The sequence below is a fragment of the Culex pipiens genome, chromosome 2, assembly GCF_016801865.2.
Source record: "Culex pipiens pallens isolate TS chromosome 2, TS_CPP_V2, whole genome shotgun sequence".
NCBI classification, from domain to species: Eukaryota; Metazoa; Arthropoda; class Insecta; order Diptera; family Culicidae; genus Culex; species Culex pipiens.
In genome coordinates, this window is record NC_068938.1 from 24,063,447 (window position 1) to 24,086,888 (window position 23,442).

The 23,442-nt window shown below is 32.3% G+C and overlaps 1 protein-coding gene across 1 annotated transcript in view; it reads right to left on the minus strand.

The window, feature by feature from the left end:
* Positions 1-23,442, minus strand: part of LOC120419019 (EGFR adapter protein-like) — a 131,836-nt gene that overhangs the window by 71,275 nt on the left and 37,119 nt on the right. Inside the window, exon 2 of the mRNA XM_039581586.2 lies at positions 2,113-2,279. The gene's annotated coding sequence lies outside the window, so the exon portion shown is untranslated. The remainder of the gene's footprint in view (positions 1-2,112; positions 2,280-23,442) is intronic.

Sequence of the window (23,442 nt, forward strand, 5' to 3'; positions counted from 1 at the left end):
TTTAATGTTTAATGTTTAATGTTTAATGTTTAATGTTTAATGTTTAATGTTTAATGTTTAATGTTTAATGTTTAATGTTTAATGTTTAATGTTTAATGTTTAATGTTTAATGTTTAATGTTTAATGTTTAATGTTTAATGTTTAATGTTTAATGTTTAATGTTTAATGTTTAATGTTTAATGTTTAATGTTTAATGTTTAATGTTTAATGTTTAATGTTTAATGTTTAATGTTTAATGTTTAATGTTTAATGTTTAATGTTTAATGTTTAATGTTTAATGTTTAATGTTTAATGTTTAATGTTTAATGTTTAATGTTTAATGTTTAATGTTTAATGTTTAATGTTTAATGTTTAATGTTTAATGTTTAATGTTTAATGTTTAATGTTTAATGTTTAATGTTTAATGTTTAATGTTTAATGTTTAATGTTTAATGTTTAATGTTTAATGTTTAATGTTTAATGTTTAATGTTTAATGTTTAATGTTTAATGTTTAATGTTTAATGTTTAATGTTTAATGTTTAATGTTTAATGTTTAATGTTTAATGTTTAATGTTTAATGTTTAATGTTTAATGTTTAATGTTTAATGTTTAATGTTTAATGTTTAATGTTTAATGTTTAATGTTTAATGTTTAATGTTTAATGTTTAATGTTTAATGTTTAATGTTTAATGTTTAATGTTTAATGTTTAATGTTTAATGTTTAAATGTTTAATGTTTAATGTTTAATGTTTAATGTTTAATGTTTAATGTTTAATGTTTAATGTTTAATGTTTAATGTTTAATGTTTAATGTTTAATGTTTAATGTTTAATGTTTAATGTTTAATGTTTAATGTTTAATGTTTAATGTTTAATGTTTAATGTTTAATGTTTAATGTTTAATGTTTAATGTTTAATGTTTAATGTTTAATGTTTAATGTTTAATGTTTAATGTTTAATGTTTAATGTTTAATGTTTAATGTTTAATGTTTAATGTTTAATGTTTAATGTTTAATGTTTAATGTTTAATGTTTAATGTTTAATGTTTAATGTTTAATGTTTAATGTTTAATGTTTAATGTTTAATGTTTAATGTTTAATGTTTAATGTTTAATGTTTAATGTTTAGTGTTTAATGTTTAATGTTTAATGTTTAATGTTTAATGTTTAATGTTTAATGTTTAATGTTTAATGTTTAATGTTTAATGTTTAATGTTTAATGTTTAATGTTTAATGTTTAATGTTTAATGTTTAATGTTTAATTTGTTTTTGTTTTCTGATTTTTGTTCTGTGATCAGAAAATCCGTGAAAAAAAACATAATTCTGAGTTCGAAGGGAATTACATTTTCAGGAAGTCGGTACAAACCGTCGTAACGAGAAATTTCCTCCCCCTTTAAAAATGAAAGTAAACGGTATTCTTCTTTTCTCAAGTACTACCAAAACCATCAATTTTATATGCAAACAAGACACTTTATTGGCAGTCATCTCGTCGAACCAGTCATTCGTCCCTAAACTTTTTTGTCCAATTTCTGAATCATCATAGTCACAAACACACACACCCAACAAGTGCTTATCGAATCATCTCCGCCAATAAAAAGTGCGTAAAACTTTTCTTCTTTTTCTTCTTCACTCTTGGCACTTTTCAGCCACGAAGGAAATCAACAAAAACTTTGTTGCAGGCACCAAACACCAATATTCTGGCGGCAGTTTTCAGATTTAAAAGTTTTCCAACATCCCACGAATAAAGTTCGTGGAAATCTTGTTTGCAAACACTCCCCAAGCCGAACGCCGATAAATAGAAATATTTGCCAGCGTGGCAAATTTGTATTGCAGTTTGCTCTTTTTCCTTCCTGGGAGGGAGTTTTATGAGCAGGAAGTGGAAGCGAAAAAAAAAGTTTAAATTACGTATTTTTCCATTTTCGCATTTGCCTGCCCGGGATGTGATTGGAAAACGTCGAGCATCATTTGAGAAAAGAGAAGCTATTTTCAGCGGAAGAAAATTTCAATTTTGAGAAAAAAAACGTCCTGGAATTAATTGGTTTCGCACAAGTGGCCCACAACCCCCTCCTTGACGTAAATGGTGGGGTAATTGAAAACAAACGAAAAGTATACTCTTTTCCTCTTTTCGATATTTACCTGCTATTTGGTATTCATGTTCGATTCCACAGCTCTCTTATTTCCGGTGAACCGTAACACTTAGCAACTTGGATGCTGCTGTTGATGATGGAAGGAATCGAAATGCAAATTGGTTGCTATTTCTAGAGAGAGCGGAAACTGACTGAGCTCGTGCTGGTTCTTGGATGCTGAAAATTTTGAGGAGAGAAAGAAAATGGAAATTTTTAATGGGATAAAAAGGGGTGACTTTCTTGATGATTGAAAATATGTTTTCGTTCTGGTTGAGGAAACAATCGAATTACTTGTTATATAGAGAAATCTCTACAACAAATTTGAATCAGTCATGACTAAAGTTCGTAGCAATAATTTACGATGCACTACTTGAAATTTTTCATTCACACAAATGCTGACACTTTTGAGGATACAATCAAAAGTCGGCAGCATTTAATCCGTCCCAAATGCCCTTTCATCTCTGATAATTAATATAATTTAAAGCTGCAGATCACACCACTGCATTATTAATGTGAAAATCAATGATAATCCCTTCTCAACCACTGCGATTTCCCTTTTTTCCACCCTTTCAACCACACCCCACTGTGCTGCTGCTACTGTTGGTGGGGAAAACCCCTTCATAATTCCCCATTATATTATGATTTTATTAAATTTTACAACAATTTACGAGCAGCCACTTTACGCTGACGGCACGCCGAAACCAACGGGGAAGGACAGCACTTTTGGATGTCCTTTTGAGAGGCTGCTTGCAGCAGATTTTGGACAACAGAGTGAAAAAGAAAAAAAGTTACAGGTCAAACAAAGTGGCCCCTCGGAAAAGTGGTTAACCCTTGATGGACTAGTTTTCAAATTTTTGAAATCGAAAATTTTTATAATGTTAAACTTAAAATAAGTTATTTTTGTAACAATTATGGAATAATAGACAAATTAAAAAAAATCTACTAAAGTAAGCTTCCCTTAAGCGGTCAGAGTGCACCTCTGAAGTGGTCACTCCAGCCAGTTGTTTGCCGAAATTTAAAACGACGACAAGTATTTATTGCCGAAACGTGATTTTATGAACGGTCATGTTTCGAAGCCCGAAAGGATGAGAAATTGCACTTTCGGCCCGGGCCAAACCAAGGAAGCTTTTTGGGGTCCACGTGCCGGCACAGCATGCTGTGACTCTCTCTGTGTGTGTTTATGGGTGTTTGAGGAAAGAGGTCATTATGCTGCACGGTACCGTGGAGCTGTAATTAAATGCATCCTCTCTCTCGGCTAGTAGTGTTTCAGGGGAGTAATTATGACAAATTAATGGTTGCCCCGGCCGATGATCGAAGAAGGACGCAACGGCATGATTCACGTAAAGGGGGTTGAATTTAGGGCAATTGGAGCGGGGGCCAGTAAGTTTGGTAAATGGGGTTCGGTTTCCTTAATTAGGACAAAGTCGGGTTTTGGGTGGCAATTTGGGTGGCAAATTGGGAAAACGGAACATGCGATACAGGATGATGGCGCTTAATTAGGAGACCATAAAATAGTTAGAAAAATTTAAAGAAACAAACAATTTAATTCAAAACTGGATCAAATAACGTTTTTTAATGATGTTTTAACTTAGAAAGACTTAAGATCAATTCTCTACGTTTTCACAAGTCGACATTCAATTGTACTGTTTATTTGGATGGACCGTTGATACCTTTTTTTTTAATAATCTACTGTCCTTAGGGCGTTCCAATTAAAAAAAACCCGAAATTCCCGAGATCCCAAAATATTTTTGAATTGACATAAAAACCATTAATCAATACATTTAATCAATTTCTCAAGCTTGAATAATTCATAGTTCTAGTTGATTTCCATTAACTGGTGATAATCTTGAATACAGTCTATAAAAACAACAGCAGATTTTGAACAGCATAAAGCATTTAAAAGTAAGGAAATTATGCACTTTGTTGTGCCTTGAATATGAAATCAACCATTATTCTTTATAAAATGTGATTCAAATAAAATAAGTTTCTCGTAACTTAATAGATAAAAAATAAATTAAAAAGGCATCAAGTCTTTCATAATGCTCCAAAAAGAAAACAAACGAGCCTTAGAAAATTAAATTCAGTCAATGTTATATATGAGTTTAGAATTTGGTATTTTGCGTAACACATATTTTGAAGGTAAAATTGGCTTGAAAAATTGGGGGCCAAAAAATATATTTTCAAAAAACATATTTTTTTAAAGTAAATAAAAATTTTATCAATTGAAAATCAATTCAATTTTTTAAGGAGTCCAAATTTGCATGTTTGGACTCGTTAAAAAATATTTGAATTTTTTGAAAAAAAAAAAAATGTTCGCAACGGCTATATGACTAAAAAAAATATTTGGAATGCATCGAAAGTTTTCCAAAATAAAATCCAAAAATTATTTTTAAGAGGTCTGAAATTGGAATAAAAATTTATTTTGCGAAAATTTTTAATAAAATGTAACGAAAAATGATCTTTTCTAAGTGCTACCTTTTCAGTCCTCCATTTTCAATCGATAATAGCATGGAAATTATTGATTGTGTAGTGTCCAATTTCCTGGGGTTACAAAATTCCCGGGAAATTTGAAAGTATCGTAAAATTGTCTGATCCCGGTTCTGAATATTTTGCAACAAAATTGTATAAAATAGCATCATAAATGGTCACAATAAGTGTCAATATCAAAAAGTGCCTTGACTGCTTGTGTGAGCAAAAAATATCAAACATTTTTTTTTGTTCTAATCACGGTGAGTAAAATGAATCCAAGCTCCAAAACCATAAAAATGAGTTTGAATATGTCTCTGTGAAAAGTTTAAGAGAATATGATAAGGCCGTTGCAAATATTTTACAAAACCAACCTGAAGCTTCAAAATTTAAATAAAAATTAAAGATTAATCAACTGAAACCCAGTTAAAATGCATTTTTTTTTGCGTTTGTAATTTAGCATGTTTGAACTCCTTTGAAAACATTATAAATTTTCATGAAATACCAATGTACAGTCCGACGAAAAGTTTTTTATCGAGAAAAAAAAGATATGTTGAAAACTAATGATTGGAAAGCAACTGGGCGCGTGTAAAATGCATTTTAAAACACTTCTTTCATCCACCACCCCCCCCCCCCCCCCCCTCCCCGACTTTGGACAGAGCCGAAAAAAAATATTTGCAACGGCCTAAAGCACTGTAATGACACGTTTAGTTGAAATGACAAAAAATATCATGCAAAAAATATGTTTTTCATAGCAAACCTTTTTTTCAGAACAAATCTTACTGGTTTAACACCTAAACTCCTCCTAAGCCCTAGGAAAAGGGGGAATTTATATGGATTGCCCCCTTTTTCTCAAGCTTGAGAGTATTTGTGTTAAGCTCATGAATAAATAGATGCGCATTGAATTTATCTTAAAAATCTGTTTTTCACTTTAAATACCATTTGTTTGATATCAAAACTCAAAGTTTTCAAATATTACGTCACCATTTATAAAATACGAAGTAGTTTTTTTTTATTTTTCAGCTTAATAAATGACTTTGGTTAAAATAATGTTCATAGCAACATAGAGAATTTCGACATTTTTTTTTAAATTTGAACCTCTTACGCCCTTGGTAGTTGTAGTGCTCTAGAAAATTTCAATATCAAGCTATAATTTCTCGAAAACATTTAAACAAATTAGCCTATTTTTTCTTGCACAACCCTCTTTGAGACATTTAATGAAACAAATTCAATATTCATAAAAAAACCTAAAAATACTCAATTTTGATAATGATGGGTTCCTTATTTTCAAATGATTTAACAACAATTTTCGTTTAAAATCTTACCAAAATTATAATAGTTTATTTTCATTCCATAATATCGTAATTTTTGTTGCCCAACAAATAAACAAGATCTATTCCTAGTTATGAATACTTCACCAATTAATATTATTTGAAATAAACCTTGACATGAAATTTTCAAACGAACTTTCAGAATGGAACACAAAATTGAATTGAATTAAATAAAATTAAGTTCTTTCATTTTTATTTTTTAGTAAATTCGAAAAAAAATGTGTCAAGATGTGTTTCGGGAATTCCCGGGAAATTTGTTATTTTCGGAAAATCCCGGAAATTCTCAGGATTTTTTTCCCCGGACGGGAAATTGGACGCTCTAATTGTTAAAATTTTAAATGATGAAAACTGAAACTTGTGTGCCCAAACCTTAAAACAAACCAAAATTTGTTTTCATTTATTTTATTTTTTCTTGACAGGGCCAAATAATTCGATACATTCATAAAAGTTATATTCATTCTTGCTATGAACATTATTTTATATATACTTGACGGGAAATAAGCATCCGTATTGCTCAAAAATTTAAACTTTTCCAAAGCATATGAAAAATAAAAAAAAACGAAAAGGGGTTAAGTTTGTCAAAATCAAGTTATTGTGATGAAAGTAAATTTAAAGAACGGGAAAATTCGTTTATCCGTGTATATTTTTTCCGATAGTCAATGTCATTACCTACAACAATACCGAAATCGCCAAATCTACACCAATAAATTATTTATTTTTTTGCAATATTCTGGAAAAAAAATTCAAGTCTCCATTTTTTCATTTCATTTAAATATTTTAATTTATTTTCCAAATAGTTTTTATTCGAAAAAATCAAATATTTCTCCTAACATTTTAAAAGAAAAGAAACGAACTCTGCATTTTCATCAACTTGTTAGGAATCTCGAAAAAAAAACGGGATATAAATCAGGAAGCATATTTTTACCTTCCATTTATCAATTTTTTGTCTGGCAAATTCCAGGAAGCCAACCAAATCCAAAGGACCGCGGAAGCCGTTAAAATGTCGTTCCAGCGCCTATCTCTGCCATTCAGTCTACCAGCTTCATCCCACAGTGTAGAAAGTAACCATCGTACAAGACAAGAGTATAAAAAAGGAAGCTTCCCCCAATTTCAATTTTCGTAATCCTAATATAATTAATATCAATTTCATTACGAAAATATCCAAAATCATTATGCTTTGTCTGGCGATTTTCCACTTCGCCAGTTTTCCCTTTCCGGGGTGGTCCACCCTGGCTTCATCCTTTTGTGTGAGTGTAATGCGCTGGCAGCATAATAGCCGGGCCTGTCTTTTGGGTGGCTCATGCTGAAAAAAAATGCTGAAAGAATCCTGCTGAACGGAACGGAAAGAGGCAAAATATAACAACATCATCACCATCATCATGATCGTCATTATGGCAGCCAGAGAACTGCTCATCGCCATCATCGCAATAACAATCATCGTTTGCTGCTGCTCTTCATACCGACCAGAGAAGCATAAAAAATGAATTATGATTATGCATATAAATTGTGATGTGTTTATAGTGTGTTGTTTTGCCATTCAGCAAAGATTTCAGGGTGAACTAGTACGGAAAGCTTTGTTCCTGGTGGTGAAAAAAATTATGGCAATGAGTCATACAGCTTGATGGTAGTTATTGTATGATGTTGAAAAGATATTTCAAATGGAACTTTATCAAACTTCTATTTGCAATTTATACCATAAATAATCACAGAAAAAAACGTCAAGTTTCACACTATGACACGAAATATATATTTATTTATTTATATTTTTTCAATCATGAGACATCTGGACATCTGGAAAGTGAAGCAAAAACTCATGCAATTAGCACAATTGCAGTTTTTGAACAATGTTTTTATCATGCATGCATCTCAATCGAAAGCAATCTCTTTAGGCATACTCATATTTGCCGACAAAAGCATGAAAAACTATCATCATAATTAATTACTCTTAGTTCTTAGCATTTGCCTCAATAAACGATCCACTCATAATGCTGAGTCCCCTTAGCATATGTATGAGATACGCTTCTTCCCCACAAAACAACTCATTCATCAACCCCCACTCCCTTATTTAAATACACACTTCCTTCCTCATCCTCCCTTATGCTGATCGTCCTCGATATTCCATAAAATGAACCAGAGAAGTCCTGCTTCTTGCTGGACCCATCGAACCAGCAGATATCCAAACGATCCGAGTTGGACTTTTGTTCTTCCCCACTCAAGAACTCCTCAAACACGAGCTCTCAAGTACCAAGAGCGTGAGAGTGGGTGCTGATGGCCTTAATTAAACCAAACCATCGTCCTTCATCTTTCGCTCGACCGTCGATCCTTCGAAGTCCTGACAGCAAACCCCGTCCCACACGACACAATCTTCTTTCAATTTAGCTAAATGCTTTCTGATGTGCGTTTGCCATGCATTGTTGTGTGGAAATTGAATTGGCGGTTTTCATTATCTGCTTCATCATATATGTCAAGTTCTGTATGAAACGAAACTCTCGGCGCTTTCCATATGTACTGAACGCTTCAGAATCCTTTGGGACGTGTGGCGCAAGGACGCAGCAAACCCTTCTCTTCACTCAATGTGGCAGCAGTTGGGTGTCGGAGCTTGACTTTAATTGAATATCATCAACTGGGACCAAGTGTGCGAGAGCTGGGGAATAGTTCTCAAGGAAGATGCACTGTTAAATATATATTTTGTTTTTTTTTTGTCAGAAAAATATCTACAAAAAAAAATCGTTGTAACATATTTTGATAAAATAAAAATATATCAAATTATTACTATATTAGATGAAAAATAGTTCAGAATACATTCAAAAATCTTCCAAACAAATGGCATTACTTCAATCTCGAAACAGGGTTAGAAGTTCTTCAAGCTACACAACCCTTTGCAAATGATGTTTTTATTAGGTTTTTTTTTAAACCAAAATTCCGGAAATTTGTAAAATTTCGGGAAATTTTTGTCTGATCTTTACGAAAACATCGTTTTTTCCTAATCCATCGTCCCTAATTACAATTTTCAGGTTCATGTTTTCAATGCTTATTGATTTTTGCCGAATTTTGAAAGAATGTTTCAGATTTATTTAATTAAATTTTGAAATTCAAAAGTTATTCTTTCAAAATTATTGATAAACCCCTTAAGATAAGTGCAGTGCTTCTGGGGACGCGCAGTCCTGTTTTTTCGTGATAATTTTCGTCTCTTTTGTGTCGCTATTTGTGTGCATGGGGTGATTGGGCATAATAATTGAATAATGCCTTCATAAGTGCAGTGCTTCTGGGGACGCGCAGTCCTGTTTTTTCGTGATAATTTTCGTCTCTTTTGTGTCGCTATTTGTGTGCATGGGGTGATTGGGCATAATAATTGAATAATGCCTTCATAAGTGCAGTGCTTCTGGGGACGCGCAGTCCTGTTTTTCGCGATAATTTTCGTCGTAAATGATCGTAAAAATTTATTCCAAGTTCAGTTTTAGTATTAATTCATCAATCTATCGATTTTATGAAGAGTAAAGCGTCATTTATTTACTATTTTTGAAATTTGCTCGCGTTATTCAAATTGTACAAACAGTAAAAATATATTCATAAGTCCAGCCCATAGCGCTACTGCTCGGTTGGCACGCGTTCGATTAAAACACACTTTTTAAATAATCAATTATTTATCTTTCCGCAGCCGGCTGCCTAAGATTTAAAATTTCAACCGATAAACAAAATGCTCATGGTCACATCACTGCCACTCGTGAATCCTGACCTCATACCCATCTACTAACCCCCTCAAAACTCATGTGATACTTTGTCGGAGAAGCAGTCGATTGGGCGGTCTCTATCACTAAAGTATCGGACTAATATTCCCATCCACTTCCCCGTGACCCTACCACTGGTCGTGGCTGGCGCCGGTATTGATCAGCATGATAGGGGTCTTTGAGAAGTTGCGAAGCGAGGAAAGATAGCTCCCACTCATCTTCCACGGCTCGTGGATGTAACTTCTGGAGGTCCTGGTCAATAACGGAGTAGCAACTGCGGGTGGGCACCTATGCTTATGCTTATGCTTATGCTTATGCAAAATTATTGATAAACCCCTTAAAAATCAATCTCACTTTGAAAAATAGTGGAAATTTCAATAGAATGTTTCAGAGTTTTTTTTTTTTTTTGGTCTTCTAAATTTTGGAATTTCAGCTCTCAAACCAGTTGGATACCTTTAAAATTTAAATGTTTGTTTTCTTTTGTAAACTCTTCATGTTTCACATAAAAAGTGATCCTCAGTCTTCAAGACTTTGAAGATTTTTTGGGAATTTTGAAGCATAACATTTTTTTTAAGTTTATTCTTAATAGTTTATTTTTTTTATTTTAATGGTTTGGAAAATTCTGCTCTCAGCCAGTTAAATATTTTTTACAATTAGATTTTTTGTCAATTCATATTTCACAGACACAATTTTTTTGGGACTATGAGGATTTTTGTGAATTTTGAAATACGCAAGCAATAATACGCATTTGACTAAAAAATGCAATTTTTGTTTGTCAAAATCAAAGGAAATTTTGACACTTTTTTGGATGGATCAAAGATTTTGCTCTTAACCATTGATATAATTTAATCTCTTAGAAATTTTATTCGAGATATGGATCGTAACAAATTGTTTGATGTTTTAGTGTTTATTTTAAGGACTTATTGAAATGTTTTTAACATTTTTTTGGATTTTCAACAAGTCCGTTGCAAGTATTTTACAACCTAAAAAATCAAGGAAAAATATTTTTTTAAATTTCTTTTCTTAATGGAAATAGAAGTCTAATCAAATTTAAACAATTTTTAAATGCATTTATTAAGGTTGGATTGAACACATTTTTTGGAGGAATTACGATGTACAGAACCATAAACAGTTTTTTTTTTTCGTTAAAAATTGTCAATACATAGATATTTTGAAAACAATTATCACTGACCTACAAAAAATGAAAGAAATGCCATGCAATATGCACAAGGAGCAAATCGCGCTCTTTTTTCATACAAACTTTGGAGAATAAACCACTGAGCCCTGTCTAAATATTTTCAATTTAGCACAACAAGTTTGTTTTTCGCAAAAAATTAGAAAATATTCATTGACGTTTTGCAGTACAAAGTTCTTCCGACAATTTTCAATTATCCGTACATTTGAAGAAGTATTGAAAGTATAGTAAGATGGTAAAGACTTAGCAAAATGTTTAAAAACAAAATTCAGCTTTTTTTACTTTTTGATTCAAAGAAGAAATCTTTGAAAATTTAGCATTCATTTAATTTCGATAATTTGATCTGATTTGAACTTGATTAATTAAGGTAAGTTCCTTTAAAAATTAACTTAATTCACATTAAACTACAAAACGTTAAACCTTAATTTGCAAAGTAAACTTTGTGAATATTTAAAGAAATTGATTTTCGAAACCTTTCTACATGTAAAACTTTAAGGGTGCACAGCAACCAAGGAAGTTGTTGTCTTCTTATTCCAAAATCAAACTTACGGACCCAATCCTGCAACAATCTGATTGTAAAAATAAGCTAATTCTGTTGTAAATCTCTTAGTAGACAGTACTTTAGGGGATTAATAAAAAAATATATCGAAAGTTCCCCTAGTTTCGAAAATACTAAAATATCTGTAACAAAATTCTTGGTGCAAAAGCTCTGGTTGATGTGCACCGTTAAAGATTCATCATCTTCAGAAATCGTTGTTTCAGTCCGATTTAAGTAGGGTAGGGTAGTCATCAATGAGACACTTTTGGTTTTCAACTTTCAACGATTTTTCAAATTTTTTCATCAGGATGTTTTGATGCGCTTTTTGTTGCGTTTTCTTTCTTCTAATGTGTTCTAACATTGACCAAAATATGAGATCGATCCGACATCTACAGCCAGAGTTATTCAACTGTTTCATTGTAGACGCACTTGGCAGGAACAATGAGACAGCTGGGGAACAATGAGACTCTCTACGAAAATCAATACTTTTCTAGCAAAACATCATGTTTTTGTATTGTTCCATTGCAGGTGACTTGCCTTGGACATTTTAGAGCAATTTAGCCAACATGAAACTTTAATTAACAAAATTTATACTAAAAAGTATTTAAATTTTGTAAAATCCATGTATTTATACCAAATAACTTTGTACTTTTGGTTAAATGAAGTTAAAACTCTAAAAAATTTGCTAAAAATCTCTTTCAATTCATGTTTTGAAAGACTTCCATAGATTTTAATTTATGAAGAAAAGTCGAAGTGTCTCATTGTTACCCATGAGCTGAAATGAGTGGGGAACAATGAGACAGCCCTAGATTCTGGGTATATTCTAAATTTTGGCCAAACCTAATGAAGGGACATTGTAGCCCAACTCAATCCCTTTAGAACGTCGAAAGAAATTTGAAGAAATATTAGTTTTGGTGTAAATGGCAGCTTACGACCGAAAATGTATTTATTGTCCATAATTTACTTTTACACCCCAGAATCAAAAATTTATGAATAACTTTTCAAGGGAGCGTCCATAACCAAAGCCACTATTAAGGCAGACGTGTATCCAGTAGAAACACCTTTCCCCCAAATATGAGCCTGATTGATTGAAACTACGACTTGTGAGAGCCATTTTATCATTGTTCCCCGTGTCTCATTGACACCCTACCCTAATTAAGTTTCCTGACTTTCCTGACTTCCCTGAAACGCTGCCAAAACATTTTGATGTCAAATTAATTTTAATTGGTGGTAGGCAAAACCACAAACAGGTTTATAGCGGTCAGTTAATTTTTTTTTTTTTTGCAGAATCCCAGAGAATCAGTCTAAAGTGGTTTGAAGCAGGAGAAATTATGAGTACCCCCTTGGGAGTCCTTGTGAGATGTAAAGAACCCTTCTTTTCCCCCAACCCCCCACGGGACAGTGAAACGGGGGGTGGCGGCAGAAATGTGCGAAAGCGGATGATAATTATAATTACTGTTATGCAACGTTGTCGGTGTGTCTGTGGGTACGCGCGCGTGTGTGTGTGTGTAAGTGGATTAGAGTCAAGCGTCCGTGATGAGCGCGTGTGAGTGGGGAAGGAGTTTGGATGAATGCCTCATTTAACGCTCGTGGAGCTCGTGGCAGATTTGCACTGCACTTCTTCAAACTATATACGGTGCAGGTTGCGTTTGGCGCGGCAACCTGCTGCAGCTGATGCTGCCAGGATTATGCACTCTGGCATTTCAAGTTCATTTCGTACGCATTAACGCGCTTGATGAAAACTTGAGCAGTAGAGAGAGTAAGGTTAGGGTGATTCCAGGATATTTTCTGCACTATTTTGTTTTTCAACTGGAACTGTACATAAAAAAAAAGTTCTTCGAAAAACGTGTTCTCTCTTTGACTATTTAATGAAGTCCCTGTAAATTTTTATAAAATTCCAATTTTTTTTAATATCATCTAGAATTTACATTGGATATTTCTCTATGCTAGATTAACACCTATAGTCCAGAAAGGGTTTAAGATGGAAGTAAACATCGATCATCAAATTTGATGATGAAGAATCTCCATCAAAGTAGATCCAAAAAATACATGTATTCTAAGTTCCAGATTAAATATTATGTCAATCATTTGAATATTTAATTATTTAATTATCCAAATGACAATTTTTCAACTCCATTAATCAAAATTTTGATTGATTTAACAAAAATAATCATAAAATACAGAGTCATGTTCACTCTAATACCTACTCAATGAATTTTATTTAAATTCATCAAAGTTTTAAAAAATGCGAGGATTTTTGCAACAAGTTATGACCTCTCTAGGTAAATAATGCTAAATTTAGCGTACTGTGCCTGATTGGGTGTGCACCAAGAATTTCACCAACATTTGCAGTAACCTCACAGGTATTATTGTTCTAATAATCAGGCACCATTTTCCCACTCGCATGATGCCAAAACAAACGAGAACACACACACATTCACACTAAACCATCAACCGGAAGCATCTTATTTGAGCAAACAAAGTGCCATTGTTTATCGCGTCGACATCCCTTCTGAAATTTACACACACACACAGCCACACTCAAATTTTATCATTTTGCTAACGGTTGACTGTCACTTTGTCTGTCTGTCTGTCGACAAAGGAAGCTCCAGCACTAAATCACACACACACAACCACACACTCGCACACAATTACACACTAACTGCAAGCCGCAATCATAATGCCTCTCCCCTTTTTCCCCCTTCTTTTGCAGCAAATCTCGTATCGCATTCGGGTTCGTGTGCTGCCTGCCGTGCTGTTTGCCTGCATTTAGGGGCTGCTGCCAAACGCAAAAAGCAGTGTGGCCCCCTGAATGACGACGTTTTGTGGGGGAGACGGGAACGGGATGGCTTTCGGTGCTGCTGCCCGTCCATTGTTGGCTGATAAACATTTGCGTTCATTTGCGGGCCATTGTTCCTCATGCTTATTTTAATCCCCGTCTGCCAGCAGCTGCTGAATGACAGCACACCCACACAGTAGGTATCCACACTAAATGGTTAATATGCAACCATGCTTTAAATGCCCTTATCTTAATTTGACATTTGGAAAAGGGAGGCGAAGCTGGTGTTTGCTGGGGTGATGTCACGTGGAAAAGGGAAGCTTATTGCAGGATGGGAATTTATGGAAGGTGAGATTATCAGTTATGATGAGTTAGAAGTGAGGTTTTAATTAAATAAGTGGCAAATAGAACATTAGTTTTAGTTATACAGTTTTATTGAGGATTATATTATATTTTGTTCCCATATTTTTATTTAATACGAAAAGTTGATTGAGGAATGGTTACCATATTGTTTTACATGTTTTTCATTACTTATCATTCAAATTTAATTCAATCCATTGTCAATCATTAGATTTTCTATTCAAGGCATTGACCAAAGATTGTCTTCATAACATTAACATTACAAGGAATAGGAAAATCGTTACCAAATAGTTTTAAAAAACTAATGATGCATAGTAAAAAATAATTATGGTAATTTCAAATGTGATAATAGAGACAATTCGTCAGCTGTGTGCTATCTTGTGACATAGACCATTTTGGTCGAAAATGAGTTAATGATGACGTTTTGCTCTACTTAACAAACACTACAAGATGCTTTAACCCGATTTTGGAAACTCGCTTCCGTTTCCCGGATATCGCAATACACACTTGTGACATAGACCAATTTATCGTCAAAATGATCGTGCACACTTGTGACACGTCATACATGTTGGAAAATGTGGATTTTTTTTCTAGTTTTTCCAAAATTTATGTACAAACAAACTTTTTAAAGGCAATGCAATCTTTTGTTTTTGAAAATATACTGATTAAGTCGGTTAAACCATTGATTTGAGCTTATTTTAGTTTGTATGGGAATTCTGTGCACACTTGTGACACGTAGTACAATTTTACTTTCGAAACACACTTGTGACACGTGCTTTTCAGATTTTTGTTTACATAATTTACTGTATCTTTTAACTGGTGTAACCAAATTAGTTGAAACTCAGAGCGTTTGTTAAGCGATAGTGTACGAATCGATTGCTTCAAAAAATTTGGCTCTATCTTTCATAATTTTGAAATTATTTACCAACAAACTTAAAAAATCGATTTTCTCGAAAAGTACTTAATGGTCGTTGTCACAAGATAGTACACAACTGACGAATTATTGAGTAACAAAAATGTATAATGTTACATTAGGAATTGGTGAAATTTCCTTCAGTTTCTGTTGATTTTTTTTTTGCACATTATTTTAGGTAAAGTTACACAAAAAATTTCTACTTTTTATCTCTGTGTAGGGAACTTAAAATAGAGGTGGGCAAAATCGCTCTTTTTTGTAGCTGCTCGTTTTTGCTCGCTCATTAAATGAGCCACTCTTTTGAACAGCTCTTTCGCTCTTTTTCTGAATTTTGTTGAAAAGCCTTTTTTAAAGAATTGTGTAATTTTTTCATGTTTTTCATGAGACTTTAATTCATTATTTTAAAAAAACTAAACACGAGAAGATTTGCTTGAGAACCATACACCCAAACGAAAAATTTATCTCAAAATCTGCAACAGTGGATTTGCTGCAGAAAATGTCACATTTTATAACATTTTTTGCAGTAAGCTCATTTTTGCCCGCGTGTAAACATTTCAGCGATCTGCAGTTCTCACCAACACATATAATGCAGGCGCGTCTCCGAGCAACACTCCAGAGAGAACATTATGTTCACGCTCTGTCCATCAACATTCATCAAGCGTCCATGGCGCGGTGGTAGCGTGTCGGATCAGCAACCTAGAAGTTGATGGTTCAATCCTCGTTCTGTTAAGATTTTTTTTCTGCAATACAATCAATCTGCCGTCGGTAATGTCGATAGTTGTCGGTAACGGGCAAAAATGTCATACACCTATATCGCAAAAAATGCATGAGGACCGTTTTCATGCAGATTCTGATATACTTTCATGCCGCCATGTATCACAATCATGCGACCGCCGGTTGGGTGTAGGTCAAAACGTTCTGATTATTGAAAGGGGAAAGCATCCAAACTTAAAACTAGTATTTTGGAGATAATTGCTGTTAATTTAACAAAATTGTGTTAACTTCTGCTAAAATTAAACAACTTCTGATATTTTATTATTATTTATAAAGTTTAAACGGGCTATTTAGTATCTTTTCTGCAAAATATAGCTAAGCATTTTAAAATGCTCAAATTTGTGCTCGTGTAATATATCTTTAATCTATCTTTACGATCAGTTGTGTAATTAATAGTTTTTTATCTGTTGAGAAAATCATTCTTTTTTGAAGTAATTTAAATACTTGAAAAAGTATACCGTGTACACAATTCTGATAGATCAAACATTTATTTATAACCATTGAAAAAAATTAAATTACAATTCAAATTCTCGAAAAAAAAAATCATACTACAATATATATTCAAAATTCCATTAACTACATTTATAAACTAAAAAAAAGGCAAAATGTTAAAAATTGATTCTTTCAAAAGACCGTAGTTTTGAAAAGAATCTTGAGCTACTTGCTCTTATTTTTTGCTTACCTCTACTTTAAAACATGTAGAAGAAATTTTGTCAAAATACTGTCAGAAAAGCAAAAAATATCCTAAATTTTTCTTTCTTTTTACTAAGATGATCGAATTGCACAGCCTTAATTTTAAATTTTGTTAAAATGATTTTTTCTTGGTGTCAAAATTCAAAAAAGTTTAATTTTTGAAGAGATAATAATTCATTGGCTATTCCCTCTTTAACCGAGCCACGTAGCCCAGTGGTAACGCTTCCGCCTCGTAAGCAGTAGATCGGGGTTCAAATCCCGGCTCGGACCAACACAACTGGTGATCTTTTCCCTTCTGGAATCGATTGCTTAGTAAAGGGAAGGTAGTGTATCGTCACAAACTGGACCTTATCACGACACCTTAGGGAGGCGACCTATGGAATGTTAACATTAACCTTAACATGTTAACATTAAGTTGAGAATGAAACTGCCACTGAATCCGCTTTGTAAATACCGGCCCCGATACTCTTCAAGGGTGTTCCCCTCAGGAACTGGGAAAGATTTACTTATTCCCTCTTTAAGAGTAATTTTTCTTTAAATTGTGTGTTAAAAGTAAAATTTTACCGAAACTGTTGAAAATTTCAGCAGTTGATGATGTTAAAAATTACACATTTTTTATAACAAATCTATCATACAAGATTTTAGTTTTTTTTCTTTTTTTTTCAGATGACCATATAAAAGAAACCATTGGCTCAATTTTCAATGTAAAAATAAAATTCTTGTGTCCTAAAATTTTCTTTTTTTATTTAGCTGATTTAAAATTTTGTGAAAATGATTTTTTCTTTGCGTCAAAATTCAAAAAAAAAAATTGGAAGCTGTATTAATTGATTGACTAATTCCTTTTTTAGTGTAATATTACCTAAAATTGTATGTAAAAGTGAAATCAACAGAAAGTAATGAAAATTTTAGCAGTCTACGATTTTAAAAAAATACGTATTTTGTATCACAAATCTATCATAAAAGATTTTAGTTTTTTCTGTTTTTTTTTTATTTGATGACGATATTATAGAAACCATTGTGTAATAAAAATCTTGTCAATTTTTCTCCTGATTTCAATAAACATAATTAAAAAAAAATATAACAATGCTTTTACTTTAACCAATGAAAGAAAGTGGTTTTCAAGCAGTTTTTTTTTATTTTGATGCTTTTTAAATACCGTAAACTAGGGTGACTTTGATAGCCCGGGATTACTTTGATAGGTTTTTCAAATGCCCTTCAAATTTATATCTAAATATTTTAGAGAATTTTGAGTATGTTAGCATTAAGGGATAGCTTATTATCAAACATATATACAAAAATGCGACAGTTACATTGGTTGTATCAAAATTAGTAGCCAAATCAAATTCCTATCTATGTCACCCCGAGCTATCAAAGTCACCCCAGTTTACGGTACATTAATGAGGTATTTTTTATAAAAAATATTGTGAATTATAAAAAAAGAATACAAAAATTAAACACGTTATAAAAATTTATTCTGATTTATTCTGGAATTCTGATTACATTTTTATACAAATAAAATTATTTTGATAAGCCATATTTTTAATTCAGTAAATCACATTGACCAACTTTATTTTTAAACTAAAAATGTTTTTGATTGAACATTGTAAAGATAACAAATTTCAATCATAAATTTTATTAAAGTCAATTCTTGATAGCTTCGACCCATGTTAGTAAAAAAATATTCTTATTCTTTCACAAAAAATCTTTTCGTTTCATGTGTGTATCAACTTTAAAACATTCCTATCCATATTCTAACCTAGAAAAAAATGGTGACCAATTCTGTACAATTTCACAAAAAAAATCCTTATTTTATTATTATTTTATTTTTCGGTATGAATCTTTGTCCATCGATATCTTCATACAAGTCTACATACAAATTACGGGGCTTTCTAAAAAAAAGTGCTTTGAAAACATTCGAAAATCTGTATCTCGAGAAAGAGGTTTTCCGATTTGGTGTATTCGGTAAAGTTGTAGTAAAAAAATTAAATCCAAGGAAGTAAAGTTTGTCAAAATCTTTTTTTGTGATAAAAGATATTTTTAATAATAAGTAGTTTTTTTTTCTCTTGATAATCCGAACCATAACCTAAAACTTTGCCGAAGACACCAAATCGGTCAGAAACCTCCTTTCTCGAGTTACAGATTTACGAATGTTTTCATAGCACTTTTCTAAAGGCAGCCCTCAAATTTGTATGAAGAAACTGATGATGCAAAATGGCTTATATGGACATAAGAAATCGACGGACAAAGTATAAAACTAATTAAAAAATACAATAAAAAGTTTTACGAAATTCAAGAGAATTGCTGCAATGTGAAAAAAAAACCTTTATTTATAAAACGTGATATTCTTTAAAATAAGCGTTTTATATACTTTTTTAACAAATTGAACAAAAATAATTGTAGTTTTTTTAATCAAAATTACAATTTTAAAGCACCTTCTCACAATATTCCCCAAAAATATCCAAACAACTCCATCAGATATCCACGCAACTTCTACCAAAAAAAACCAAACTGTTTAACTTTCGCGTAAATCAACCTCAAACAAAAAAGCCGCCGCATCACCACTCAGCATCCCAGCTGCATTTGCATTCGACGTTTCCGGCCTGTTCGGGCAGCGTGTTTGCGATTGAGATTGTCTCGCGCGGGGTAGAGGGACTCTGGACTAAAATGGAAAATATAATTTCCGGCACAAACACACAGGCACACTGTTTGCAGATAATAAATTTTCCCCAACCCCTCTTTTGCGATCGTCAGTATGCATTAAACTTTTTGGACTGTCAAACCGATCTCACTTGAAAGGGGGCAAATTTTCGGAGGAAAACTTTTGAAGGCTTGTCAACGTTGACGGTGGTGAGAGTGGGAGTGGGTGTGTGTGGTGTTTGGTTTCGTTGTTTTCCTTTTATGCGAACGAAAATGTCAATCAATCAATTTGGTTATTAATATGTGGGTGGGAAATTCTGCTGCTTTAAATTTATTAACCACACTGTTTGACGAGATTGTTGAGTTGACCAAGAAAATCATGTATTCATAAAAGCAATTATGTTCAATATTAATTAAATAAGAAAATGTGAATATTTTCAATGTCAATTTTGGCTTAACCAATAAGTCATGTTTTCGTGCAGTCATGTGTTATCAGGAAGTCAAAACGAATTTTTAGCCACCCACAAAGCCAACATGAAGCACTCTTTCCCCATTTCAAGTACTTTTTTTTTCCTATGGAGGGGGAAGCATATCCAGTCCAGATTCGATGCGCCATTGTTTATTATTCATAAATTTATATTTATAACGATATTTATGACGTTATATTGTCACGAGTTTGTGAGCTGGAATTTCCTGCCTTTTTATACACTTCCTTCCTTTTCCCCACCCACAGAATAAAGAAGGGTGGAAAATTTCGCTGCTGCTGGTGGTGCGGCAGAGTCACTTCGCAGCATCCCATGCTATAGTGTAGATTTCGACAACCATACTCTTCACCACAGTGATACGAACAAAACTCTGCGGGGTGGAAAAAAGATATCAGTTTTCCAGTTCAGGCCACCCCTCAAGTTACGATAGTGTTAACCCTGAACTGGCCATAATTTCAAGTAAAAGTTAATTCAATAACTAAGCTTTTTCGAACTTTTTACTTTTTATCATTTTATATGGCTTGCTCTTATTAAAAAAGAAATATTTTAGCATTTTATCTACTTAATCGATCATAATTATATATTTTTTTCCATAATGACAAAAACTTAATACAAAAAAGTATTACCAATCTTGTCAAGGGTTAAGCTAGTTGAACTCCAGTCCAGACGAATCACATTACACGATGTTTCATTCAGTTGGAAAAACGACCATCGAAGGAAAAAAAAGAGCATTCATTTTCCACAAGTCATTAGATCCAGAGGGATAGAAAAATACTTCCCTCGAATTTCCTTTTACGCACAGAAAAAAAAAGTCCTCGCAAATTGCTCCGATACACAATTTAATTCATTTTCCTTTCGATTACATCACTTGGCAACGCGGCGTCATTCCGGAGAACTCGCCGGTTCTGCACCATAATCTAATAAGATATGGACATTGTGGAAGGGGGTGTCCTTCCTCCCCCTCCAACAAACAGGAAATTGGATAAAAGTACCCGAGGGATGGATATAAATAGCCTCTGGGGGCAGCGCAAAAGTTTTGCTCCAAATGGCGATGATAAGGCGAAATTAAAGACATATTTATTTGATGTTTTGGTGGAGGATCTCGAAATTGGTGAGATTTGATTATCTTGAAAAGGGAAAAAATAGGACGTAATTCTCCACTTAATCTGATTTTTTGCTTTCATTGAAATTCTATAGTTCTGTGAGCAAAAAAAGCTTCAAATTTGAACAAAAAATATTAAACAGAATTATTTTATTCAATTCTGCAACGTTTCTAAATAACGATTTTAGTTAAATCTCAAAATAAAATAAAGAGTTTAAAGCTTTAGATTTTTTACGGCAATGTAATTTTTTTTTAATTTATTCAATATGTTTTAATACTGTAATCAACAAACTATTTAGATATTTTCATATTTGTCCTCAAAATCATTATCTGAACTTAAATTAGTTTTCCTTCGTGTATTAAATTTTGTTTTCGATTATGCCGTAACCCCCATCAAATCTCCAAAAGCTTAGTCAGCAAATCTCCCCATTCGCTCCAAACGCACATTCTTCAAATTCGCGGCGCGCTCAAACATTTCTTCTTTGCTGCCACCATTGAGTCAGAAATGAATTATAACCATCCACACTGCTGCTCGGCCTAACAATGAAATCGAAACCCCCCTCCAAATCGGAGAAATGTTTTTTTTTTTTCTCGGATTTCCCTCCTAGCTGGCACAGCCACATCCGATATTTTGCCCAACTCCCCAACTCTCTTTCAGTTATTCTCTCGTCAAAAGTGCGACAAATCCAATGATAATCCCCCCGAACTTTGTGTCGCTCTTCATCATCGTCGTTGTTCTGTTTGGGGTCCCGATTTGTAGAAAATATCACTTTGGAATTTTAGTTTGTTTATACAAAAATCTGACTTCAAATTAGATTTTAAAATAATCATAAATGGGTTTCAATATTATATTTTTCTACAGATTTTGAACATTTCACCCACTAGGGACACTCCAAAAGTTGAGCCATTCCAATCAAACGAACCTCTTTCCATAGTCATAACATAAATCTAACTTTTTCTCATTTCAACAGTTTATCAAACATTGTGCCTCCACGTTGAACTTCGAAGCTTAGCCCCAAGAGTTGGGATGGGGTGAAGAGGGACAGTTTGTTGTGTCGTGTGCTAAGCGTGTTTCACTTTCCGTAGAAATTCGTAACGACAAGGACGAAAAAGAACGACCAAGAAAAGCTCGAACACTTTTTATGACCAGAAGAGCTTTTTTATGACCATCCGGTTGAGTCTGCTCGAAGGCAGGGGGAAGTCCGTGATGTGACGACGGAAAGTTTGTGCATCAATTTGCTGAAAATAGATTTTAGCGTGTGATTTGGGTAGAACTGAAGGGTGGTATTCACTAAAAAGACTAAAAAATCAAAATCAAAATCAAAATCAAAATCAAAATCAAAATCAAAATCAAAATCAAAATCAAAATCAAAATCAAAATCAAAATCAAAATCAAAATCAAAATCAAAATCAAAATCAAAATCAAAATCAAAATCAAAATCAAAATCAAAATCAAAATCAAAATCAAAATCAAAATCAAAATCAAAATCAAAATCAAAATCAAAATCAAAATCAAAATCAAAATCAAAATCAAAATCAAAATCAAAATCAAAATCAAAATCAAAATCAAAATCAAAATCAAAATCAAAATCAAAATCAAAATCAAAATCAAAATCAAAATCAAAATCAAAATCAAAATCAAAATCAAAATCAAAATCAAAATCAAAATCAAAATCAAAATCAAAATCAAAATCAAAATCAAAATCAAAATCAAAATCAAAATCAAAATCAAAATCAAAATCAAAATCAAAATCAAAATCAAAATCAAAATCAAAATCAAAATAAAAATCAAAATCAAAATCAAAATCAAAATCAAAATCAAAATCAAAATCAAAATCAAAATCAAAATCAAAATCAAAATCAAAATCAAAATCAAAATCAAAATCAAAATCAAAATCAAAATCAAAATCAAAATCAAAATCAAAATCAAAATCAAAATCAAAATCAAAATCAAAATCAAAATCAAAATCAAAATCAAAATCAAAATCAAAATCAAAATCAAAATCAAAATCAAAATCAAATCAAAATCAAAATCAAAATCAAAATCAAAATCAAAATCAAAATCAAAATCAAAATCAAAATCAAAATCAAAATCAAAATCAAAATCAAAATCAAAATCAAAATCAAAATCAAAATCAAAATCAAAATCAAAATCAAAATCAAAATCAAAATCAAAATCAAAATCAAAATCAAAATCAAAATCAAAATCAAAATCAAAATCAAAATCAAAATCAAAATCAAAATCAAAATCAAAATCAAAATCAAAATCAAAATCAAAATCAAAATCAAAATCAAAATCAAAATCAAAATCAAAATCAAAATCAAAATCAAAATCAAAA